This window comes from Aethalodelphis obliquidens, unplaced genomic scaffold (genome assembly GCF_003676395.1).
Source record: "Aethalodelphis obliquidens isolate GAN/ISIS:26980383/991018 unplaced genomic scaffold, ASM367639v1 scaffold2, whole genome shotgun sequence".
NCBI classification, from domain to species: Eukaryota; Metazoa; Chordata; class Mammalia; order Artiodactyla; family Delphinidae; genus Aethalodelphis; species Aethalodelphis obliquidens.
In genome coordinates this window covers 52,861,164-52,886,006 of record NW_020837946.1, presented here as the reverse complement: position 1 = coordinate 52,886,006, position 24,843 = coordinate 52,861,164, and the positions used below count along the sequence as shown (strand labels likewise).

At 40.7% G+C, this 24,843-nt stretch overlaps 1 protein-coding gene across 1 annotated transcript in view; it reads right to left on the bottom strand.

Annotated features, from left to right (window-relative positions):
* The window catches only part of CWC22 (CWC22 spliceosome associated protein), a 62,632-nt gene extending 50,119 nt beyond the window's left edge, over positions 1 to 12,513 (bottom strand). The window contains exon 1 of the mRNA XM_027126877.1: positions 12,398 to 12,513. The gene's annotated coding sequence lies outside the window, so the exon portion shown is untranslated. The remainder of the gene's footprint in view (positions 1 to 12,397) is intronic.
* Between the last annotated feature and the right edge of the window lie 12,330 nt (positions 12,514 to 24,843).

Here is a 24,843-nt window from a genome sequence, read left to right as displayed (position 1 = left end):
AGGCACTACTTCTTTTTAAACATGAATAATTTTAAGGATTCCCTTGTTTAATTTGCATACCTAGAATTCACTGTGACCAGGTAGGTACAATATGAAAAAATAAATCACTTGACTCTATTGTGCAAGACCTAGTATTTTCCTTGACTATCCCTCTTGGGTCTTAAACCTGGTTTCTCTTCTCAACCTACCTACACACAGACACAGGGCAATTTTTAATGCCTTTTATTTCAAATTATCTCATCCATTTAAATTTAATGACTTTTCTGATCAGTGTCATCTTTCACCTTTCTTCCGTTTAACCATCATCATCAAACATTTTTCTGGCAATCAAGTACAACCTGTTACATTTCTACCTCCCAAAAGGTAAGTGTGAAATTGACAATACTGCAGACTGCTACCCAGTTCTAACAAAAAATGCATGAAGTACTATCATCATCCACATTTATATAGAATATGCCTGTAGGGAAATAATGAGAGTTCAACATGTGCATGCTTGATACTTAGACTAATTGGAAATTCCTGCAATGAGAGCAATTTATCTAGAGTTTATAGCTCTCACTGCTCTTCTTAGCATCACTGTGTGGATTTTATGATGAATTATTAAATTTCTCTCTCCTTGTCACAAGTAAGCAACTCAGCAAAACCACACCTGCTCTCCTGAGCAAGAAGGATATTTTATAATAAGATGTAGCTTCAGCAAGCATCAGAGAGCAAAATATTCAATAAGATTTGTAAGAAATGCTTTAGACTGTTAACTGGAAACTCTGAAATTATAAATTCCACAGTTATCTCAAATATTCAGAAAATGAGAAAATATTCAAGTAATGGCTGAAACGCAATGCTTTCTCAATCATTTCGGTATAACACATCTATCATTGTCCCTTACGTGTCCTCAACCTATGTTGGAGGAACTTGTGGAAGCATACTGTCCTAAAATTGTTAAAAGAAGTCAAAGAAGGACTTCCCTGGTGGTGCAGTGGTTAAGAATCTGCCTGCCAGTGCAGGGGACACGGGTTTGAGCCCTGGTCCAGGAAGATCCCACATGCCTCGTAGCAACTAAGCCCGTGTGCCACAACTACTGAGCCTGCGCTCTAGAGCCCGTGAGCCACAACTACTGAAGCCTGTGCACCTAGAGCCCGTGACCCACAATGAGAAGCCACTGCAATGAGAAGCCCATGCACCACAACAAAGAGTAGCCCCCACTCGCCACAACTAGAGAAAGCCTGCGCGCAGTAAGGAAGACCTACTGCAGCCAAAAATAAATTAAATTAAAAAAAAAAAGTCAAAGAAGTGGATTTCCTTTAGTTTGCTCTTCTGCATTCTAAATAGTAACAGCAGGTGTGGCAAACTCCAAACATTATAACAGAGTTAAAAACAAACGTTAGTTGCCCAGTGGAGAAAATAGAATATTAAATAGTATTCAAAATAAAAGCTAGTTTAAATCTGTTCTTAATAAAAAAAGGCGATGGTATCCTCGGGAAAATCTACTAATAGGACCCAAGCTCCTGACCCTTCCAAATAGTGATTTTCCTGTTCAGGGAGCAGATAGGAGTAACAGATGGGTCACAGTTCTTTGTTTGTTTGTTTTTTTTGGCCGCACAGCATGGCTTGTGGGATATTAGTTTCCCGACCAGGGATTGAACCCACGCCCTCCACAGTGAAAGTGCAGAGTCCTAACCACTGGAGCACCAGGGAGTTCCCTGGCCACAGTTCTTAAGCATTAATGACAAAATTGATATGGCTTTTCCCTATTTGTACTGAAGGAAAACTCCATTGTTTAAGAAAAGTGATTCCTTAGTTTTTCTTGCTGTATTTTTGGATATATACATATTAGTGAGAAATTTGCCCCATGATATGCCACATAAGAAAAAAATGATACTGTAATTTGAATTCAGCACAGGTTCACAATTTCAAGAAAATAAAAGGGCCAAAACTTTTTAGGAAAAGTCACCAGGGTGACAATCCCTTATCTGCAATTCTGAAATCTGAAAAGCCTTGAAATTCAGATTTTTCTTTAGCTTGTGCCAAACTCATTTGGCAGCAAAATTTGACATGTACTAACTTGAGACGTAATGTGATTCTCCACTGGATGCACTGTGGAAATATTACATGTATTTGATTACAGGATGTTGCCCTGGATCCCCAAAGGGGAACTACTTAATAAATATATCTGCACTGTATTTCTTCTCTATAATCTGAACAAAATTCTGAACATCAAATCAGAATTACAAATAAAGAACTGCAGACCTGTCCTCCCTGTTTGCTTCCTGGTACACCACTGTACATCAGGTATGCACTCTGATGCATAACCATTTGAATAACTGAAGGTTACCATGTTGAAGTACAGGGTTAAAAACTGTGCAGATAGTATTGGATATTGTTTGGGTTTTTAAGTGATGAGGAATAAACAATATAAAAACCCTTGACTGGTCTCTGACCCTATGTAGGGGAGACAGGACCAACTTGGGGACATCTTAAGACAGTGAGACTCAGATGAGTTAAAAAAATGACAAAAATCTAAAAGTTCTTATCATTTTAAGGAATCAGTAATACCAATATTCATATTGAAAATTACTCATTATAAACTGGGAGGAGGTATTACCCCCCCATTCATTTCCTACACGATGAAACCAGTCCAAATTAGTCTGTGTTTAAGTTACCAAAGACATTAAAGTGATATGATCATTTGGATATACTACTTAAACACTTTTTAAGTAGCATTCTTTTGCTGGTACATAGGAAGATCCATCCTGTTATGTGCTGCTTTTCACCAGAATGCAGGCTCTATGACAGCAGGGAAGTTGTCAATTTTTGTGTTTCCAAATTTCTATCAGCTATTTCTTGATTTATAGTATTGATTTCCACATGAATTGGTTTTAAAGAAAAATTCTATATGTTGAACTTCTTTACTGATTCATTTAAATATAAATTATGTCATTTATGGGGCAAATGCCCTGGATCCTACCCCCTTTCTACTTCCAGTCTCTTTCTCTACACAACCAGGTTTTTTTGGTAGATGAGTCCACACTGGCTGCCTCTAATTCTTAATCTCCCATTAAGCCCTCTTACGCACCACAATCTGGTTTTCCACTCCCACTATTACATAGTACTTGTCAAGGTTACATAATGACCTCCTTGTTGCTAAATCCAGGGGCCACTTCCTTATTTTATGATGTTGTTTCTAGCACTTGGTACTGCTAACCCCCTTCTTGAAGTTCTCACTTCTCAACTTACGGGGGTGCCAAGTTCATCTGGTGTTGCTCTTGTATGTCTCTTCTTCTGTCCACCCCTCTAACATTTTACTATCCCATAGAGTTTAATCTTTGCTCATGGATTTTTATCTGTTTTGTTCATTGCTGTAATCCCAAAATAGAAGTCTCAATATTTGTTAAATGAACAAATGAATAGTGCTTATCTTTTCTTTCTCCATATTCTTTCTGGAAGACCATCTCCACCCTCACATCTTCAACTCATATTCATAAGAATGACTTTATTCCAGCTCAATCTTTTCTACAGTGTTCCAAATCTTTATCGCCAAATGCCTATAGAAACCTCCATGTGGATGTCCCAAAGGCCCTCTGAACTAGGGGAGTCCAAACTGGAACTCATTTCCTCCTCTCCTCAAACCAGCACTTCCTCTAAGATATTACCTGTAAAGCTAGCCAAGTCACAGTTTCCTTTTCCTCACTCCCAGTCAGTCATCAAATCCCACTGATTTTGCTTTCTCAGTTAATAGGAGATAAAATCAAATCTCCCCATTCTCTCTGCCACTGTATACAAGAGAAAGTAGGGGGAATGCTCCATTTAGGGAAGATCCCATAATAAGATAATCCTCATTTCATTTTAGAAGAAGGCAAGTCGGTTTTGACCTAACAAGATTTCTCACAAGGTCTTCATCTCTTGGCTATAAGAACTTGCCCAACTTGCCTCTAAAAAATATATGCATACTACTAACCTGTAGGGTTCCACTGCATTCTACCCATGCAGGGTAAAAAGATCATTTAAATATCTGCAAAGCTACCCACAGAGAAATCAGGCCTTAAATTAAAAGTACATCTCACTATGATAAAAACTGTAAAAAATACAAACACATGAGGGCTAAACAATACACTACTAAATAACCAAGAGCTCACTGAAGAAATCAAAGAGGAAATCAAAAAATACCTACAAACAAATGACAATGAAAATATGATAACATAAAACCTATGGGATGTAGCAAAAGCAGTTCTAAGAGGTAAGTTTATAGCAATACAATCCTACGTCAAGAAACAAGAAACATCTCAAATAAACAACCTAACCTTACACCTAAAGCAATTAGAGAAAGAAGAACAAAAAAACCCCAAAGTTAGCAGAAGGAAAGAAATCATAAAGATCAGGTCAGAAATAGAAAAAGATATGAAAGAAACAATAGCAAGATCAATAAAACTAAAAGCTGGTATTTTGAGAAGATAAACAAAATTGATAAATCATTAGTCAGACTCATCAAGAAAAAAAGGGAGAAGATTCAAATCAACAGAATTAGAAATGAAAAAGGTGAAGTAACAACTGACACTGCAGAAATACAAAGGATCATGAGAGATTACTACAAGCAACTATATGCCAACAAAATGGACAACCTGGAAGAAATGGACAAATTCTTAGAAAAGCACAATCTTCCCAGACTGAACCAGGAAGAAACAGAAAATATAAATAGACCAATCACAAGCACTGAAATTGAAACTGTGATTAAAATTCTTCCAGCAAACAAAAGCCCAGGACCAGATGGCTTCACAGACAAATACTATCAAACATTTAGAGAAGAGCTAACACCTATCCTTCTCAAACTCTTCCAAAATATAGCAGAAGGAGGAATACTCCCTAACTCATTCTACGAGGCCACCATCACCTCGATACCGAAACGAAACAAAGATGTCACAAAAAAAGAAAACTATAGGCCAATATCTCTGATAAACATAGATGCAAAAATCCTCAACAAAATACTAGTAAACAGAATCCAACAGCACATTAAAAGTATCATACACCATGACGAAGTGGGGTTTATCCCAGGAATGCAAGGATTCTTCAATATACGCAAATCAATCAATGTGATACACCATATTAACAAACTGAAGGAGAAAAACCATATGATAATCTCAACAGATGCAGAAAAAGCTTTTGACAAACTTCAACACCCATTTATGATAAAAACTCTCTCAGAAAGTTGGCATAGAGGGAACCTACCTCAACATAATATGAAAAACCCACAGCCAACATCATTCTCAATGGTGAAAAACTGAAACCATTTCCCCTCAGATCATGAACAAGGTTGCCCACTCTCACCACTATTATTCAACATAGTTTTGTAAGTTTTAGCCATGGCAATCAGAGAAGAAAAAGAAATAAAAGGAATCCAAATCGGAAAAGAAGTAGTAAAACTGTCACTGTTTGCAGATGACATGATACCATACACAAAGAATCCTAAAGATGCTACCAGAAAACTACTAGAGCTAATCAATGAATTTGGTAAAGTAGCAGGATACAAAATTAATGCACAGAAATCTCTTGCATTCCTATACTCTAATGATGAAAAATCTGACAGAGAAATTAAGGAAACACTCCCATTGACCACTGCAACAAAAAGAATAAAATACCTAGGAATAAACCTACCTAAGGGAACAAAAGACCTGTATGCAGAAACTCATAAGACACTGATGAAAGAAATTAAAGATGATACAAACAGATGGAGAGATATACTATGTTCTTGGACTGGAAGAATCAACTTTGTGAAAATGATTATACTACCCAAAGCAATCTACAGATTCAGTGCAATCCCTATCAAACTACCAATGGCATTTTTCACAGAACCAGAACAAAAAAATTGCACAATTTGTATGGAAACACAAAAAAATCCCAAATAGTCAAAGCAATCTTGAGAAAGAAAACCAGAACTGTAGGAATCAGGCTCCCAGGCGTCAGACTATACTACAAAGCTACAGTAATCAGGACAGTATGGTACTGGCACAAAAACAGAAATATAGATCAATGGAACAGGACAGAAAGCCCAGAGATAAACCCACGCACATATGGTCACCTTATCTTTGATAAAGGAGGCAAAAGTATACAATGGAGAAAAGACAGCCTCTTCAATAAGTGGTGCTGGGAAAACTGGACAGCTACATGTAAAAGAATGAAATTAGAACACTCTCTAACATAATACACAAAAATAAACTCAAAATGGATTAAAGACCTAAATGTAAGGCCAGACACTATAAAACTCTTAGAAGAAAACATAGGCAGAACACTCTATGACATAAATCACAGCAAGATCCTTTTTGACCCACCTCCTAGAGAAATGAAAGTAAAAACAAAAATAAACAAATGGGGCCTAATGAAACTTAAAAGTTTTTGCACAGCAAAGGAAACCATAAACAAGTCGAAAGGACAACCCTCAGATTGGGAGAAAATATTTGCAAACGAAGCAATGGACAAGGGATTAGTCTCCAAAATATACAAGCAGCTCATACAGCTCAATATCAGAAAAACAAACAACCCAATCCAAAAATGGGCAGAAGACCTAAATAGATATTTCTCCAAAAAAGATATACAGATTGCCAAGAAACACATGAAAAGATGCTCAACATCACCAATCACTAGAGAAATACAAATCAAAACTACAATGAGGTATCACCTCACACTGGTCAGAATGGCCATCATCAAAAAAAATCTACAAACAATAAACGCTGGAGAGGGTGTGGAGAAACGGGAACCCTCTTGCCCTGTTGGTGGGAATGTAAATTGATACAGCCATTATGGAGAACAGTATGGAGGGTCCTTAAAAAACTAAAAATAGAACTACCATATGACCCAGCAATCCCACTACTGGGCATATACCCTAAGAAAACCATAATGCAAAAAGAGTCATGTATCACAATGTTCACTGCAGCTCTCTTTACAACAGCCAGGACACGGAAGCAACCTAAGTGTCCATCGACAGATGAATGGATAAAGAAGATGTGGCACATATAGACAATGGAATATTACTCAGCCATCAAAAGAAACGAAATTGAGTTATTTGTAGTGAGGTGGATGGACCCAGAGTCTGTCATACAGAGTGAAGTAAGTCAGAAAGAGAAAAACAAATACTGTAGGGTAACACATATATATGGAATCTAAAAAAAAAAAAAAGCGTCTGATGAACCTGGGGCAGGACAGGAATAAAGACACAGACGTAGAGAATGGACTTGAGGACACGGGGAGGGGGAAGGGTAAGCTGGGATGAAGTTAGAGAGTAGCACTGACATATATACACTACCAAAGGTCAAATAGATAGCTAGTGAGAAGCAGCTGCATAGCACAGGGAGATCAGTTTGGTGCTTTTTGACCACCTAGCGGGGTGGCATAGGGAGGGTGGGAGGGAGACGCAAGAGGGAGGGGATATGGCGATATACGTATGCATATAGCTGATTCACTTTGTTATACAGCAGAAACTAACACAACACTTTAAAGCAATTATACTCTAATCAAGATGTTAAAAAAAGGGCTTCAGTGGTGCAGTGGTTGAGAGTCTGCCTGCCAATGCAGGGGACACGGGTTCATGCCCCGCTCCGGGAAGATTCCCACATGCCGCGGAGCGGCTAGGCCTGTGAGCCATGGCCGCTGGGCCTGCGCGTCCGGAGCCTGTGCTCCACAATGGGAGAGGCCACAACACTGAGAGGCCTGCGTACCACAAAAAAAAAAAAAAAAAGATGTTAAAAAATAAAATCTCACTATGATATATTCAATCATTCCACACTTTCTAAATTTCCTTCTAAATTTCAAAAATGAAAATTCTGTCTCAGTGTATCAACAATCTATATCCTTATATTACTCTTTGACAGAAAAGAGTTCTTGGGGTAGCAGTCCCTCTAATTGCTGAATAAAATAAATCCTAAGGGACATCGTTACTGCTACTGTACCCTCAATCACTTGTACTTGACCCCACCTCCCACAAGCCCACCTCGTCTCGCCTCAGTTTCCCCACACTTCACTTGGTTCACAGCTCAACTGGCTGGCAAAAGAATTTTAACTTTCCTCATTAACCCCAGCACCTCATTCACTGGACAAATATTACCATTATGGGTTTTACTGGTCTGTGATTAAGCTCAATTTATACCCATTTTCAAGATAACAAAGAGACAAAACCTTACATTTCAAACCTATATCACAACCCTCACCACTTTACTTAATATATATCTTATGGCAAAGAAGTAGCTCTAGTGCTTCTAATCACCCACTGAATAGCTCCTTTTTCATTTTGTCTTAAAGTTTGTATTTGTGCAGGGGAGTCTCCTTTGTGAGGTCATAAAAACTGAAAAATTTTGTACAGATGAGAAAACAGAACTAAAAAAATAATAATAATGAGGCTGGTGCCATAATTGATAATTATATTAAAAAGTGGTTCACTCTGTAATGACCTATATGGGAACAGAATCTAAAAAGAGTGGATATATGTATAACTGATTCACTTTGCTGTACAGCAGGAACTAACACAACACTGTAAATCAAGTATACTCCAATAAAAGTTAAAAAAGACAAAAAGCTTACAAACTCCTAAAAAAAAAAAAGTGGTTCAGAAAAGCACTTGCTGAGAAAATGAGGAAGTATAAGGTTAAGAGAAAAAGCCAGATGGTCTTTTTCTACTTTCTTACCTTACCCCCTATTCTTCGGAAACAAATTAAGAATAGAGGGTTAAAGGCATTGTCTGTTGTATAGTGAGGGGAGATATATGTTAAGCCGCACAGGAGGCATTGAGGTCTGAGAGATGAGAGTTCCTATCATCAGGCAGAGCAGAGAAGTGCTATAGCAAGGTTATAAACTCAATACTACTGGAAAAAAGGAAGTGCAACTAGGTGGGTCTGGGGCATATAGAAAGAAATGGGTTTAGAAGCTGAATTTTGAAGGACAAGTAGGAAAGGGAGAAAAGGTCATTCCAGCAATGAGACAGCATCAGTAAGGACTCAGAGAGATGAAAGACCTTGTAGAAGAACACTGGATCCTTGAAGTTCTTGGTCACTGTTATATATCCAGAACTTAGGACAGTGCCTGCTACTTAATAGGTTCCAATTCTAATATCAAATATAAAAAGAGGTGTGTGGATTTTTGATTATTGCTCCTATTTCTTAACTCCCTATAATGATATTTTGACAACTTCTTTACCAAGGAATACCACAGCAGCCTTGTCCCACATATCAACTCCTATTTCTAGGAACAGCCAAGCTATATGTCATCAATTGCATCATGACAGTCCTATCAGGTGCCATTCCTTATCTGTCTTCATCCCACATTAACCTGGTGAGCAGCTTGAATATACCTCCCTATTGCCATGAAAAAAAGAAACAAGAACAAAAAAAAAAACAAAACAAAAAAACCCAGTTCCTTTGAAGGCACTGCAAGAGGAAATCTGATCCTGGAGATGCAGTTACTTCAACTTACCAAAACAAGTCTAATTATTGAGGATGCTGCATGCTTTCAAACATTCATACCACTTTGTCTCCCTTCACCCCAAATCTGTTCATCAGCTTGCCTAACTAAGTATATGGGCCGGATATGTTCACCAACTCTCACTGCACAGCTTTATAAGTGGGCTTGCTGAAGATTTAATGAAAGCGCCATTTAGTAAATCACATTCTAAGTTTTAAAGAAAACTTGGATGCCGTGTCCTCCACAGAGAAGTTTATGAACTATCCCCTAGACACACAGCACTACATTCTACTCCAGAGGCTCCTGTCCCCAGGTTTAGAAGAAAGCTGTCCTGGTAAACTAATTCAGGAAAGGACTCAGAGAGTAGCTTTTGAGATGGAAGTACTGAATTCTAGTCTGATCCATTTATGAGTTAGGATCAAAGTCAAGTTAAACATGAACCTCCACTGGGTCTCTCCCTCCAATTAGCCAAACTATTCGATAATTCCAGGAGCCCTTATGTCCCCAGGCCAAGGCAGCCCACACCATCTTTTTGGTATCTGTTCACTGGGAAAGATTTATTAACTTAGCTACAAATAGCAAAGGCTTACTTTAATCATTGCTTCCTCTCCAGATATATTATTTCTGAAGAAAATGCTTTGAAAGTTTGTACTCTGTTGTAGGCCTTGAAATGTCTCTTCCAATGTCCACTTGGGAAATGTATATACTGAGATAAAATATTCAGGCTACAGGTTTATTACGTCTGGAAGTTTGCTAACGCTAATACGTCAGAGGCCTTTTTGTTCCATTATCCTCCCACGCTAGGATTCTCAGATTTAAACAGAGAAGTAGAGAACTGCAGCAAGGAAGCCCTCCAAGTCATTAGTGGGATCAGCTATATTACCAATAGCCACTTCTTTCTTGAACTAGCTCTAGGCCAGTCATGACTTATATCAAGTTAAGGATATACCAGGTAGTACAAGATTCAGTCCAAATACAAGTGAACCATAAACAGAAAATAATGTTCAAGTTAAGGCATGGGCATTATAAATACACAACGTATCACTCTGTACACTCTTAGGTGGTCTCAGATACAAGGAGCCACTGCAGAACTCTTGGCAATGCACAATCATCAGGGAGGAGACTTAACCTCTAACAATGCAGCAGCTGGGAAAAAGGACAGAGCTAAGAAGACTGGTTTAGGAAAGACAGTTGAGCAATCTAGGAAGTGTCAGAACTCCAGAAGTGATTGGAACTAAGCTATGCAACATGAGGAAGGATGTGGCGGCATAATAAGGGAAATACTGGCTGGCCACAGATCAAACACTTTGGAGCAAAGAAGGCAGCAAACCTGATTCTGGGAGTAGGGGTGAACCACAGCCGATACCTAGGAGATGGGCTAGAACAGTGGCTCTCAAACTAACTGGCATGAGAATCTTGGAAATGCTCTGGCAAAAAAGAGAGTGAAGGGTCCCTCATTCCCCAGCTTCTGATTCAACAGGATTGGGGTGAAGCTCAGTAATTTACATTTCTAACAAGTTCCATGGAGATACTGACGCTACTAATTCTCCTGATTCAGGACACCACATTTTCAGAACCACTCGGTCAGGCAGGATATTAAAGGTTCTTGGCCTCTGAAGTCTCAGTGCCTTACATGCATTATTTTTCTTCAACTTCAAAACAACCTGTAATTTTTAGACGAAGAAGCTGAGACTAGAGATGTTAGGTAATCTGCCCCAAGTGACAGACCTAATAAGTTCTGAAACAAGACTGGAATCTTTGGTTTACTAGTCTTTCATCCAGTACCAATTCAAGTAGGCCTCCTCCTCCTCCTACAGATACTAGACGCTTCTTGTAATCAAGATCACACTTTTAATGCCAATTCTAAATCCACTTTTCCACAGTAGGATGTTAACTGAGGTGAACTGACAATCCTAAAACAAGTTTAAATACAGATAAGGAGGAGGCCAGTTAACTGGTTTTCTGAAGCCCAAGTTTGCTTGTTTCTCTATCTGTTATTCCTAGTCTGTGGAAACCTAAAAAAGCAAACTCTTACCACACTTTCAATCACTTAATTCTTGCATCTGGAATAGGCTTTCCCCATTTTTTTCGTTCTCCATTTATCTCAAAGAATTGTTTTAAGAATCAAGCGAAAATCGGTAAACTGATGATTGCAGTTGGAGTCAGTAAAATTAACTATGATATTATATTACCGTTACGTGCAAATGTACGTACTATAGGATTGGAGCTCGATAGAGATGTGGAGACTGGAGACCCAAGTTTGAGAGTTATCACCTAATTGGTGGTAGTTCAGGTTATGGAAGGATAAAGGATGACAGAGGAAGAACACATGTAATGAGGAACGAACAGTCTCCAGTAATAAATACTAGTAAGCGTCAAAAATTACGCGGCAAATGAATGAAAAAGAAACGACTAATGAAATTTTAAAGAATCAGTCACATTACGCCGCAAAGAGAAATGAGAGTGAAACTTCCACTGTTTTTAAATTAACTACCATTCATGGATCCCACAACCGTGGCCCGAGGCCGGGGCACTAAGAAAAGGGCCTTGGGAAGCCCAAACGACTCGGGAGGCTCTAAGTGATCCGCGCCCAAAACACACGCACACGAAAGGCGAGAGTACCAGCACTGGTGCTGGATTCCACAATAAACCCACTGCGGAGAGACAGGCCCAGGAACCTCTCGAGGAAGCTACTCTGTCCGCACAGGCGGGGCGGGAGTTCACCGCTGCCCCCTCCCCACCCGACCCGCTGGGACTCCTCGGCCCGACCGACACTCACAGCCCAACCTCATGGGCCAGCGCGCGGCGGGAGACCCAAGCGCACCCCAGAGTCGCCCACGGCCGTACCAGCGAGTCCGCACCCACTCCTGGTTCCCCTTCACTTCCCACCTGGTCTGGCAACCCACCACCCCCACTTCAGTTCGCTGCCTGTAGCTAGTCTACGGAGTTCGGTAATTACCTGGCGCTCCACCGCGCCGCCATTACACCGGACGCACGTCACTTCCCCTTCCCGGCCCGGCGGTAAGAGGAAGGCGGAACGTGAAATACATAAAAACCTGACGCTAAACTGACTTTGATACCTTATCCTATTAATTTATTTAAAGTACCATCTTGTAATACCAGATACAGAGCCGTCGATCCGGCCACATTTTTCCCTTCCCAAGACGCCGAAAAAAGAGAAGTTGACACAAACTACAAAATCCAGAACCCACCGCCAATGAGGACGGAAATTACGTGCTCAATTGTAGGCTGAGAAGGCAGCAAAGCACGACGGGAATTGTGGTTCTTCCGGATAAGCGCCCGAGAGAGCGTGCTGGAGGCCCGCGAGAAACCCGGTTGTGTTTAAGAGTTTTTAAAATTTACTTTAATCTATAATTATTTCTCAGCAGTTGGCAAGAAAGTAGACCTTAGTGTAGTCACTTTTCCGTGAAAATCTTAAGGAGAGCAGACACCTTCTTCAGACTTTTTACAATAGTTAAACCAGGAACCAAAAAAAGCAAAAATGTTACCACATGTTAAGTGCCTACTAAATTCCAAGATTTCCAGCCCAAGTGAATGGGAGAATATTGGACCACAGAGTGAAGTAATGAGGAGAAACTAATTCTGTAGAGAAGATGGTGCCTCTATTTTAGGTTAAGGTACCAGCTGGCGAGATATGCTGAGGAGAAGGAGATTGCCTGACCGACTTGGAAACAGCAGTCTGTACGCAAATCAGAGGTAATCCGTCGAAGTATTTTCTTAAACATTACTTTTCAACAGTAACAAAACCTAAAAGTTAACTGCTTGTTACTGTTTTGGAAACTCTTTTCCTAAAACAACTGTATCTTTATGTTCCTCAAAACAAGTGTATAAACCAGTCCTGGTTGCTTCAAACACTGATTTATTACAATGTTAGGGTACTGCTAAACCCTTCCTAGAGTCAGAAGAGTAAAGTGATTACGGATAAAGACACTGGAGCACAACTTATGTTTAAATCATGAATCTATTGATATATTCATGGACGATTGACCTTAGGCAGGTTACTTCACACTGTGTGCCCATTTCCTGATTCGTTAGATAGGACTGATAATAGTACCCACCCCACAGAACAGTTTTAAGACTGAATTAGTTTTGATACGCTTGGTGCATTTGTGATAATTCCTACCATATGATAGTATTATCTATCCTTTTTCATATGTAAGATATTTGGCCATAGCTTAAGGTGCATTTTGGTGTCTTAAAATATTTAAGTGGATAGATTTTAGTTGTAATAATAGGAGATGAATCTGGTAAGCATTTGTATCCACACCTGAAAAAAGCACAATACCACCTCTACAATTGTCAACAGAAATAGGAAAGTTGGAGTTGAACCTAGCGGGGCTGGGTGGAACTGGGAGAGACTAGGTTTGTCTTTTGGGTCCTCAAGGAAGTAAACAGTGATAAAATTAAGAATGTAAAAAAGATGAAAGGAAAAGGGAGAAAACTAGATGGGGTAGGGGTAGCTCCAGAGCAAAGATGAAGTCCCTCCCTGGGATACAGTGGTGAGACCTTTACAACACTGTCTTGCTTGGTCATTGGCCAGAGCCTCCCCGAGAAGTGTGTGGCCTCAACTCAAAACCTGAGGTGAACTTGAAAGTGGTAACAGTTAAAGGCTGTCACCTAACCACACTCCTTGTAACCAGGCAAAAGGCCATTTATTGAAGAGGTATCTGAGCAGCACATCTCTGTGTCTGTCACAGTCCACCCATTGCACCATGTAGATTCACTCTCCCTACACATTCAGGGAACTGTTGTCTTCCTGAAGAGAAACTTCAAAGACAGAAGTTAGTGGGACAAACTACAGTCCCCATCTTTGCAGTTGGTCTTGAGCCACAACTGAACTCATTGACTCTGTCCTCCACAGTTCATCCTGAATTTTCCTCTCTCTCTCAGCTACCACTTCTGCTGGTCTCAATAATTAAACTTGTGGTATGAAAACCCTGATTCCTGAGAAATTTGAGCCCCTGGTAACAATCCCCTTCTCAGGCAGGTGTTGCTGCACTTGTCCATTTGGAGTCACTATTGGAGAAGGTAGAGGTGTACAAGTGGATCACCTGAGTACCAAGTGTATTCCTACTTGCCTCCGTCGAATAACATCAAGCCTGCCTCCTCCTGGTGATGAGTTAGCTTCCCTGACAGGGTGTTGACTGCTTGCCTACTTGTCCCTGAACTCAAGAATTCCAAAGTTCCTAGGCAGCAGATGAAGCTTAGTTCAGTGGGACCCTTCCTGTGTCCCCTAGCAAGAATATACCACCTTTGGGGACTAGAACCTCTAATTCACAAAGTTCAGAGTTGCAGGAATGGGAAGTACTATGTCCCTTAGTGGGTCATTGGGAATGATGGTAAATGGGGCTATTCCTGTTTGAAGCCATTGTTTATGGCCCCACTTATTGTTTCTGTCTGGGATCCTGAGCCATATCGAGGTCTACTGCATCCTGGGGAACAGCACCTCATTCTTGCAGAGTATTGTCTTTTAGAAAGTACTTGAACTTCACCCTGAGCAGACTATTCCAGTGCTATACTAGGCCACCAGATTCTGGGACGTGCAGCATGTGGTGCAACCAGTGGAACCCATGGCCACAGGCACCTTCCTGCACCTGAAAACTGTAAATCAGTTCCTGTAAACTGATTTCCCTGTTTGGATGCTGTATTGTATTGTATTCCGTCCCTGTGGATCAGGCATTGTGTAAGTCCCCAGATGGTTGTGCTCGGTGAAGATTGGTGGGCTGCAAATGCATACCCCAAATAAGTAATCTATTCCTATGCTGCACCTTCCAGGATGGAATGAACTCAATGTAGTCAACTTGCTGCCAAGGGCTACTTGAGTAGGAGTGATGACATATTAGGAGCTCAGCATTGGTCTCTCCTGCTGGCAGGTTGAATTTTCAGATGAGGCAGTAGGCAGCTCAGCTCTGGTAAGTGGGCTCCATGCTGATAGGCCCATTTCATAGACTCCATTCTTGTCACCGTGGCCATTTCATTCATGTGTCCATTATGCCAGCACTGGGGTGGCCACTAACAAAGACAGGCTAACATCAACTAGCTGAGTAATTTTGTCTACTTGGCTGTTTAGTTCTTCTTCTATAATGTATACTTTCTGGTGGACATTGACATGCGACAAAAAGATCTTCACACTTTTTGCCCACACCAGTATTTATATCCACATATCTCTAAGCCTCTAAGACCTCCTTGTCTGCAACCTTCTAAATCTCTTTCTTTTCAGACCTCTGACCAGCCAGCCAGGCTATTTGCCATTGCCTATTAGATAATATTCGAAAGCCAGGCCACTTTTCCCTCCATACCATGTATACCACCCAAAGCTCTGCCCATTAGGAAGATTTTCCCTCTCCTCTGTCTTCAGGGCTCTTCCTGACTAAGGCTTTAATGTAGCTGTTGTCCAGTTTAAGCCTTCATCCACATACTTAGCCAACCCACCTGTGAACTACGTTTGGCCCTTTTTTCTTCCTTCAGCTTGTTGTTCAAGACCCCACCTCCTACCCCACATGGCCATCAATATGAGCTGAGAGAAGAGTATCGATAAAACTGTGATGGGTGATGTCAAGGTCTGCACTATGTCTGGTCTTCTTCATGCTTTGTCTCAAATATAATGCTTTCATCTTGTGACTGGGCCCCCAGAATTTATGACATGGTGGGTTCAGTAAGACACGTTTCATTTTGTACCACTAAGTGTCTCGTGATCAATCGTTCCCTTTTTAGCAGTAGCATGCCGAGAGCTATTTTTCAAAAGTTGTACAACCTTGATCCAGAACTCTATGAACCTGAACTGTGATTCTCCTACTAAGATTTCCATAAACTCCATACTGCATCTTTTCCCAAAACTGACAACTCTAACACCGTAGGATCTGCCAGATCCTTTAGCCCAAGTATCAAGGCTGCTTGCACTATAGCTCATACCTGGTGCAGAGCCCTTTCTTGTGCCAGGTTGCACTTGGTATTATAGGCCAGAAATATATTCCTAGGTCTGGAGTACGTTGTTTACAGAACCCAAAGCATCCTCTTGGCCGTGTGCTTTCTTCCTTCTTGTAGGGGATGCAAGAGGCAGCAATTTGTCTTTTACTTTGAAGAGGATGTTCTATCACTTCCCAGAACACTGCACGCTAAAACCTCTAACGAGGGGACAGGTCCCTGATCTTTCATAGGGTTCATTTCCTCCAGCATGCTATCCACCTCTTGCTCAACCTGTTTGATCAGCATGATGTCATTGTTATAATGGATCTATATGACCTTCGACAAAATTTCCAGATGATCTAGATCTCTCTGGACTGTATTATGAAAGAGGAGAGTTAACATAGCCCTGGGGCTAGAGTGTCAGTGCATGTTGTTGTCAGTTTATTTCATGTGGACATTAACTATTTCTAATTGTCTTTCTTGACTGGGATAGAAAAGAATGCTTACTCCAAATCAATGGATACGTACCATGTACCTGAGGTCCTGTTATCCTGCTTTAGCCATGATACTATGCTTGGCATGGCAGCTGCAACTGGGGCTGCTTCTTGGTTGAACTTGCAGTAGTCTACAGTCATTCTGCTAATTCATCTGGTTTCTGCAGGCGCCAGACTGTCAAATTAAATGGAGATATGCTGGGAACTATTACTCCTGTATCCTTTATCTCCACCATACCCCAGGCATTGTGATTTAATGCTTTAGATTTGCTCTCTTGTCTGGGAGAGACAGGTTCAAAGACTTCTGCTTGACTTTCCCCCACTATGATACCTCTCACTCCACAGGCCAAGGACAATATATGGAAATGGCTCCAACTGTGAAGTCTGTTAATCCCAATTATACACTTGAGACTAGGTAAAGGACTACCAAGTTAATCTGTGAATCCAGGGGACCATTGTGGGCCAGACTCTGGCCATAACTCCATTTATTACCTGGCCTCCATATACCTCTGTTCCGATAGCAGAGCCATGATGTTGCTTCAGATCTTCAGGTATCAATGTCAACTCTGACTTGCATCTAATAGTGCTCAAATATGTGGATACTCCCCTTTCCCTGTGTACAGTCATTCAACTAAGTACAAGTGGGTCCCTTTGGGAAAGGGTCAGGAGAATCTCTACAATATATACTTGATATGGTGTTTCAGGGTGCTTCTTCCTGAGACCCAGCTAAGTCTTCAGCCAATGGTTTGAAAACTGGTACAGGTTCAGGCACTGGGCAAGAGATGGTGACTTTTTATTGGGGCAACCACCTTCAGCCTCCTGCTCATCCATTCCTTCTTCTTTTAATCATGTATAGTGAGCAACAGTCTCATTGGCTGCCCATATATTTTGCCCCTAGTGACACCCTATTCTGTCAGGCATCTTCACAACTCCCTCTGGGCTGCTGCTCCTGTATTCTGGTCACTATAATTATGACCTCCTAGCTTCTGGGGGTTAAGTGTTGCTCATCCTCTATTGCTTCAGGGCCCCATTATCCTCACTGCTACTAATAAACCAAGCTCCATGGCGGGCTCTCCTGTACTCAGCCCTTGAGGAGTCAGCATTGGATGTCTTTCTTTGTGATGCTGGTGCCCCTCTTACTAGCACATTCCTGTTGGCCTTGAGGAATGATATGTCCTCTGGTCCTCCTGTGCAAAATACATTTGTGGTAGGTTTTCTGGCCTCACATAATATATTTACTCCAGCATGTCCACTTTCCTGAGCTTTTTGTGTCTTTTCTCCAGGGTCAGCTATGGCAATTCAGGCATTTCATTTCTCTCGCCATGAGCCATTACTTTCTCCAGATGTCTGGGAATCACCCTACCAGCACATTCGCTCTGCCCACTCAGATTCTTTCCAGAGTGTTTAATTCTATATTCCAAGAGAGTGCCCCAAAGTCAGTAAACTCTACCTATCTAGTATTATATGCCAGTGCTCTCTATCAGTGAAAAGTTTTAGCAATCACACTCCCATATTGTGCCACGTACTAATTGTTCCCCATATATCACCTGAGATGGGCTTTTCTTTGCCAGTCAAGAAGTGAGGGATCCAGTTTCAAGCTCCCAACTTATCACTTGCTTTTTTGGGTCTTTCCTGGAACCACTGTGTCAGTTGGGTCCTCTGAGAAGTGGCCTTTGAGATGGAGACAGGAGAATAAAGGTTTGTTGGGGAGTAACACCTGTGAAAGGAAAGAGCAGGAAAAAATATTGAGCAGAAAGAGTCAACAGACCATAATGCAGATCTGACAAAGTACCTGAAAGCCCAACAGAGAGGCCCAGAGTGAGGATTAGCTCTTAGAAGAGTCTTGCATTGGATGAAAGTCTAGACCGTGTAGCACATCTTGCTTGGTCTTTGGCTGAGGCCACCTCAAGAAGAGCATGACCTGGACTCAGAAGCTGAGGCCAATTGGACCTGAAGGAGTTAATAGCTGGAGGCCACAAGTCCTTTCTTGAAGAAGGATCTGAACATCTGAAGGTTGCATTTCTGTATCTGCCACAATAGGTACTAGCACTAGAAATAATTAGGTTTGTTTGGCATGTTCTGTATTTCTTAATTAGCTCACTGCTATTATAAGAATTGCATTGGAGGAACTGACAAATCAGAAGAGATCTCAGCCTTCCCTGAGTTAAGTTCATGTAAGCATTTCGGAGATTGTAGCTTTTAAGGGAAAGACCTGGAAATTTGCCCTCACTGTCCATAGTAGGTTCTTAGTTCATGGGAAACATTGATTAAATCCTTACAAAATAGCTAATAGAGAATTTTACTCTCCTTCATTTTGATATTATTGGTACTGTACTAAATTGACCACAGCAATTCAGTCTCATTATTAAACAGGTTTCTGCTTCTCTCTGAAGCTTGCCTGAGACTCTAGTTTAGGCAACAGGCTAGTGATTGTGTCATTAACAAAAAAAACTGTCTCAGAGCCCTCAAGATTGCACTAGGTACTCTGAACTATGGTTATTCAAAGAACAGAGTCTTGGGTACAATCTTCCAAGGTAAAATTGCTTAGGAAACTTTTAGACTGTACAGTGTACCAAGTCAGGATTCCCAGGACTCTTTTCTGTCCAAAAGCAGACATACTTCAACAAAACTAACTACTTGATCCAAGGCCCAATGAAATACGAATTAATTTCAGTGGACTTAAGAAACTATTAAGGGAAATTTTAATGTGGTAGTTTATTCAGAATATTTTTGGTATTATTTTAATGTTCTATTTTTTGTAGATATATGAAAAAGCCTTTTCCTTTTCTTCTGAAGCTATTTCAAATCTTCAATTTAATAAACTCTGCCTTTGGGATTTGATTCTTACTGATACATAAACATTGAGAAACAGATATTTTCACTGAGGCTCCTTACTTTCATAACTTTTTTTCAATAAGAATATTTTCTCCTTTTTACCAGGGTGTAATTGGACAAATCAGTGGTGCAAAAGTCACACCTGTAGTGTCACATTTGAGAATAAGTCTCATTTAATTGTGTATCAACCAGGGTTAACTTTATATGTCAAGATCAGCTCATGAATGGCACCAGCTGTTGACTTTAGCTGTGAAGGCCAGCCAGCTGAGTAATGACCATTGTCTTGGAGACCAGAGAACCTGGGAACATTGCACTAATCTAAGGATCCTCACTAATCCTTTTTCCTATAAAGACCAGATGCCACCTTGGAGAGGAGGTGGGGGAGGGATGGATCTGGCATGCTAAAAGATTTACCTAAATACACGAGCATTACTTAGGTTTCTTTTTTTTTCTTTCTTTCTTTCTTTTTTTTTTTTTTTAGGGACGTGGGCCATACTTACCTGCAAGGGGCTGTTTGGAAATGTGTAAGGGTGGTGAAGTTTGTCGTCGTGCCAGGAGAGGCTGCTTTGGCATTTTGTAGAAGAAGGAAGTAGGGATGAAGAGGGGCAGGGGTGCTAAATGTTTGCAGAGCTCTAGGAAGAACTGTCTCCCCAGCATACCACTTGAGTTATCATGAGAAACACAGAGAGGGGGAGGTTGAATCATGCTATCCGTTTGGGTTTAGAGGAGTGGCTTAACAGTTTGGTTTGGTTTCTGCACACAATCCAGTGGGGAGAGCTCTTGAGGAAGGTAGGATTAGTTGGAAGCAAATAAAGAATTACTTTTCCTTCCCATATTTGTAACGTGATTGGTCCTGTTACAGCTCTACTTAAAACAGAGTTAATCCAAATGCGAAGTAATTATAGCCATATTTTTAAAAGGTGGGAGTATAGATTCGTGGAAGGAACAAAAGATATTCTTTAACTGATTTTCTTTAAGATATGTTTTTGTCCAGAGTGCCTCATTCTCAGATGATCATGTTAGTCACACTAAAAAGCCAAAGCTTTGAACCACTGTTGTGTGACTCAATTCATATCATATTCTGAAAGTTTTAATAAGCCTCTTGTGCTTATGTAACCCACATGTAATAACTTAAAAGTGCTCTTGGAACTATTTCTGACAGTTTCTACAAAAACACTTTAATTGGGGTGACCAACAGCTTTTAACTGCCACAGGGGTTGTTTTGATATGGGAAGTGGGTGGGAACAAAAATCCACTAAAGAAGAGGGTTCCCTTGCCCACACCCCCCCACCTGTGTTTTTCTTTCTGATGATGTTTCCAGAAAGCTGTCCTTTTTAGACAAATGTTAAAGTTTCCAGAAGGCAAATTGTGCCTTTTTCTGTAAGTGAAAGCAGAGGCAGGAGAAAACTGTTTACAGGAGAAAGTGGAGATGCAGAGGAAAATTGGTTCTAAGAGTAAAGAAGAACAAAAAGTAGCATAGAAGCAGTGAAAAAAGAGAAAGTAGAGAAACGCAGAGAAATTCATGAAATGGTAATAAGAGTGGGTATTTTTGAGTCATAATCCAACAGGACTGATCGATAATGACTTTGTGGTGCAAGCGAGAGGACACAGACTCTTCTTTAGTGTAAGAGAAGGAGTTGATTATGGCCTGTGCTTTGTGCTGGAATCTCAGCACTACCTGGGGGCCATTGGGCAGCAGGAAGGAGCACACTGAGCCTGGCTGCAAATGCTGGCCTCTGAGAGGGATGCTGAGAGAACCAATCCCAAGTACCAGGGAGCAGTAGAGCATACTGGCTAAAATATGATGTCCAGAGCCAGATCGGCCAAGTTTAAATTTACCAGATGTATTATTTATTGTCACATAACAAATTACTCTAAAGCTTAGTGCTTAAAAAGTACACTTATTATCTCACATTTTCTGGGAGTTAGGAATCAAGGGCAGCTTAGCCTAGTCCTGGGGTTCAGGGTCCCTCACAAGGTTTCAGCCAAGGTGCTGGTCAGGGCTTCAGTCATCTCAGAGGCCAACTGGGAGAGGATCCACTTCCATGCTCACTCACATAGCTGTTGGTGGCCTCATGTCCTTGCTGTCCATTGGCCGGAGACATCAGTTCCTTGCCACGGATGTGGACCTCTCCATAGGGCAGCTCACAAGATGGCACCTGGCTTCCATCAGAGCGAACAAGTGAGAAGGCTTCAGAGAGGGCACAGTCTAATCTTGAAAGTGACATCTCATCATTTTGTCTATTCCTTTTGTTAGAATCAAGTCACTAGGATCATTCCACACTCAGGGGGAGGGGATGACCCAAGGACATGAAGACCAGGAGGTCATCTGAGAGGCTGGTTTATCATACTGCTAAGTAACCCAACCTACCTTCAGTTTCCTTCACTCTAAAATGAGGATGAATAATAGTATTTACAACATTAAACAATACAATAAAGAACATATATTTGGCCTACGTTATTTGAGAATGGACTAAGATAATGTATGTAAAATGCCAAATGTGGTGCCTTACACACTTACTTTTGAAATAGTGACCATCTTTCCTCCTAGGGATGTCCTTTTCCTTTCTCCCATGCAAGTAATTGGTTTCCTTTGCTCATTCCTCCAGAGGGAGATACGGCCACATGGGAAGCTGAGGCCTGCTGGTCTTCCCAATTTGGTTTCCAAAAGCCTAGAACCTTATGGAAACAGAAAGTTTGGGATGGAGACCAAATAACTGGGAAAATCATTAGGGAAAGAGCAGGTCCCGGGAAGGAAGAGTGGAGCGAGTGCTGAGCTTTCTCTTTCTTCAATCAGGCATCACATGTTATCGATAGAAAGGTCTTTGTTTTCTAATTCTTTGAATAAGCAATCTGGTGAAAATTATGGACATTTGAATAAGCAATTCAGTGAAGGAAAATGACCAGGCTATATTATGCAGAGGGAAGGTCTCTACAATCTTATTGAATCCTGCAGCATGTGTTCTGTAATCCTTGGATTAAATAAAATGACAGTACCCTGAAAAAGCAATAATGGGGATTTCACTGCCTGGAGTTTAGGTTTAGACTGCGTTAGTATTTAATACCACTTGGCAGTATTTTAAAAGTTGCATATCTGTAGTCAGCAAATTAGTTGACACTATTTTTGAATACTATAAGTATTCTATCATACAATCAAACCTGTGCTAAGGAAAATGCTGACTGGATGGTTGAAAAGTCAGTGTTCAACATATTGAGACATTTAGGGATAAAAAGAAATAAAGGACATTTCTCATACTGGTATGTTTGATCAATAAATAGGAATTATTACCAAGCACAGGTTACAGTAAGAGGTACTGTGAGAAATATGAAGTTTGTGAAATATTTTCTCTACTTTCAAATCTTCTATCTAGTTGAGAGCTTTTGTCAAAGCTGAGTTTTTAAAAGCTAGTTGAGAACCTCTGCAAAAGGCCTGACATACAGTGTCTTTTATCAGGTTTCCCATCTGACTTTCGGAAATCCCCAGAGAATAGGTCCTTGTTCCATAAACCTGTCACAAGGGACAGGATATCATAGTGGTTAAGGTGACTGGCCCTGAAGCAAAGGTGACTGCCAGAATTTGTACCTTGCCTCTGCCACTTGGTAGCTGTTGGATCTCAATCAAGTTACTTAAGCATCTCTGTACCTCAGTTTTCCTACCTGTGAAGCAGTAATAATGTGACTCATGTCATATGGTTATCGTGAGAACAAAATGAGATAATCTGTGAAAATACTTAGAACGTGTTAGTCCAAGTGTGTCTGGCTCAATAAACATGAGCATGTTCTTACTAGGTGGTTGTTGTTCACTTTTCTCCATAAAGTGACTGCTTCAGGCTTTTCTGCTCACTGGCTATTGCCATCTTATAAGCACTTCATCTAGTTGCTATTTTCTTCCCATTCTAGTTATGCCCCAAAGACAGACATGGCTCCTAATCCTTAATTGTTCAAAGCACAGCTGTGGCACTTTGTAAAACTTCACTGACGCATATATGGGTAGATAATACAATTAGAAAAGGAAAGCCTAAGACAAAGCATTGAGTGCCATTTCTCCTGGAATCTGTTAGTCATGCCCTTCCAAAGGGGCTCCTTGGCAAGCTGACGCTGTCCTTTACTCTGCCTTGCTACCATGATCTGGGGCTTGACTCATTTTCTCCAGGTGGATATCCCCTCAATCTTGCCCTTCTTCTCAGGGTCCAGGGCCTACACCCACTCTATCTCTAACTTTCTCAAGAGAAAGCAAAAACCAGCGAACACATCATAATCTCTGCAGAGAAAACAACATGCCCACAAAGAAAACAGAGCACTTCCTTTCTCGTTGTCTCAAGTATCTCCGTTTCCACTTTCTTCTTTGCTTTGTACAACACAAAGGTCCATAAAAATGTATTTTACCAAAGACCTGCCTTTTCCCAAATATAAATTTTCTGCCACCCCTAGAACAACAGGCACAAATTTCAATCTGATTTTACCTTCACCAAATTCCATCCAAAAAAACCTCTTTAGAATCTCTCTCACAATTCCTAAATTAATGTTTTTTAGGATGGAGGAAAGTGAGGAAAATATTGAATCAAAATGATCAGGCTGTTCCTGGGGGCAATTGCAGCTCATTTCTGCTGGAGATCCTATATACAATGTTGTCCCACAGAAATGTAATGTAAGCCACATATGTAATTTTAAACTTTCTAATAAGCAAAATTTTAAAAATTAAATAAAATTAATTTTGATGTTATATTTTACTTAACAAAATATGTCTAAAATATAATTTCAATATATAATCAATAAAAATATTAATGAGATAGTTTATCCTTTTTTTCATACTATGTTTTTGCAGTGCAATGTGTATGTTTCACTTAAGATGCGTATCTGTTTGGACCAGCTACTTTCAGGTGCTCAATAGTTACATTTGCTAGTAGCCATATTGGACAGCATGGAGAGCATACCTAGGAATTGCCCCTAACAGGACAGTGGTCCTTCGTTGACTGGGAGCTGCTCCTGGGGAAGTTGACTTCCTCTGGCCAGCCTGGCATTCCAGCCAAGCTTGCTCCTGCAGCCAGAGAAAGTTTTCAGGCAAAGAATCCTTATGCTAGAGAGCCAATAGGGGAAGTGTCCATCAAACTGCAGGTAACCTCTGCAGAGACTAGGGGATATGGTCAAG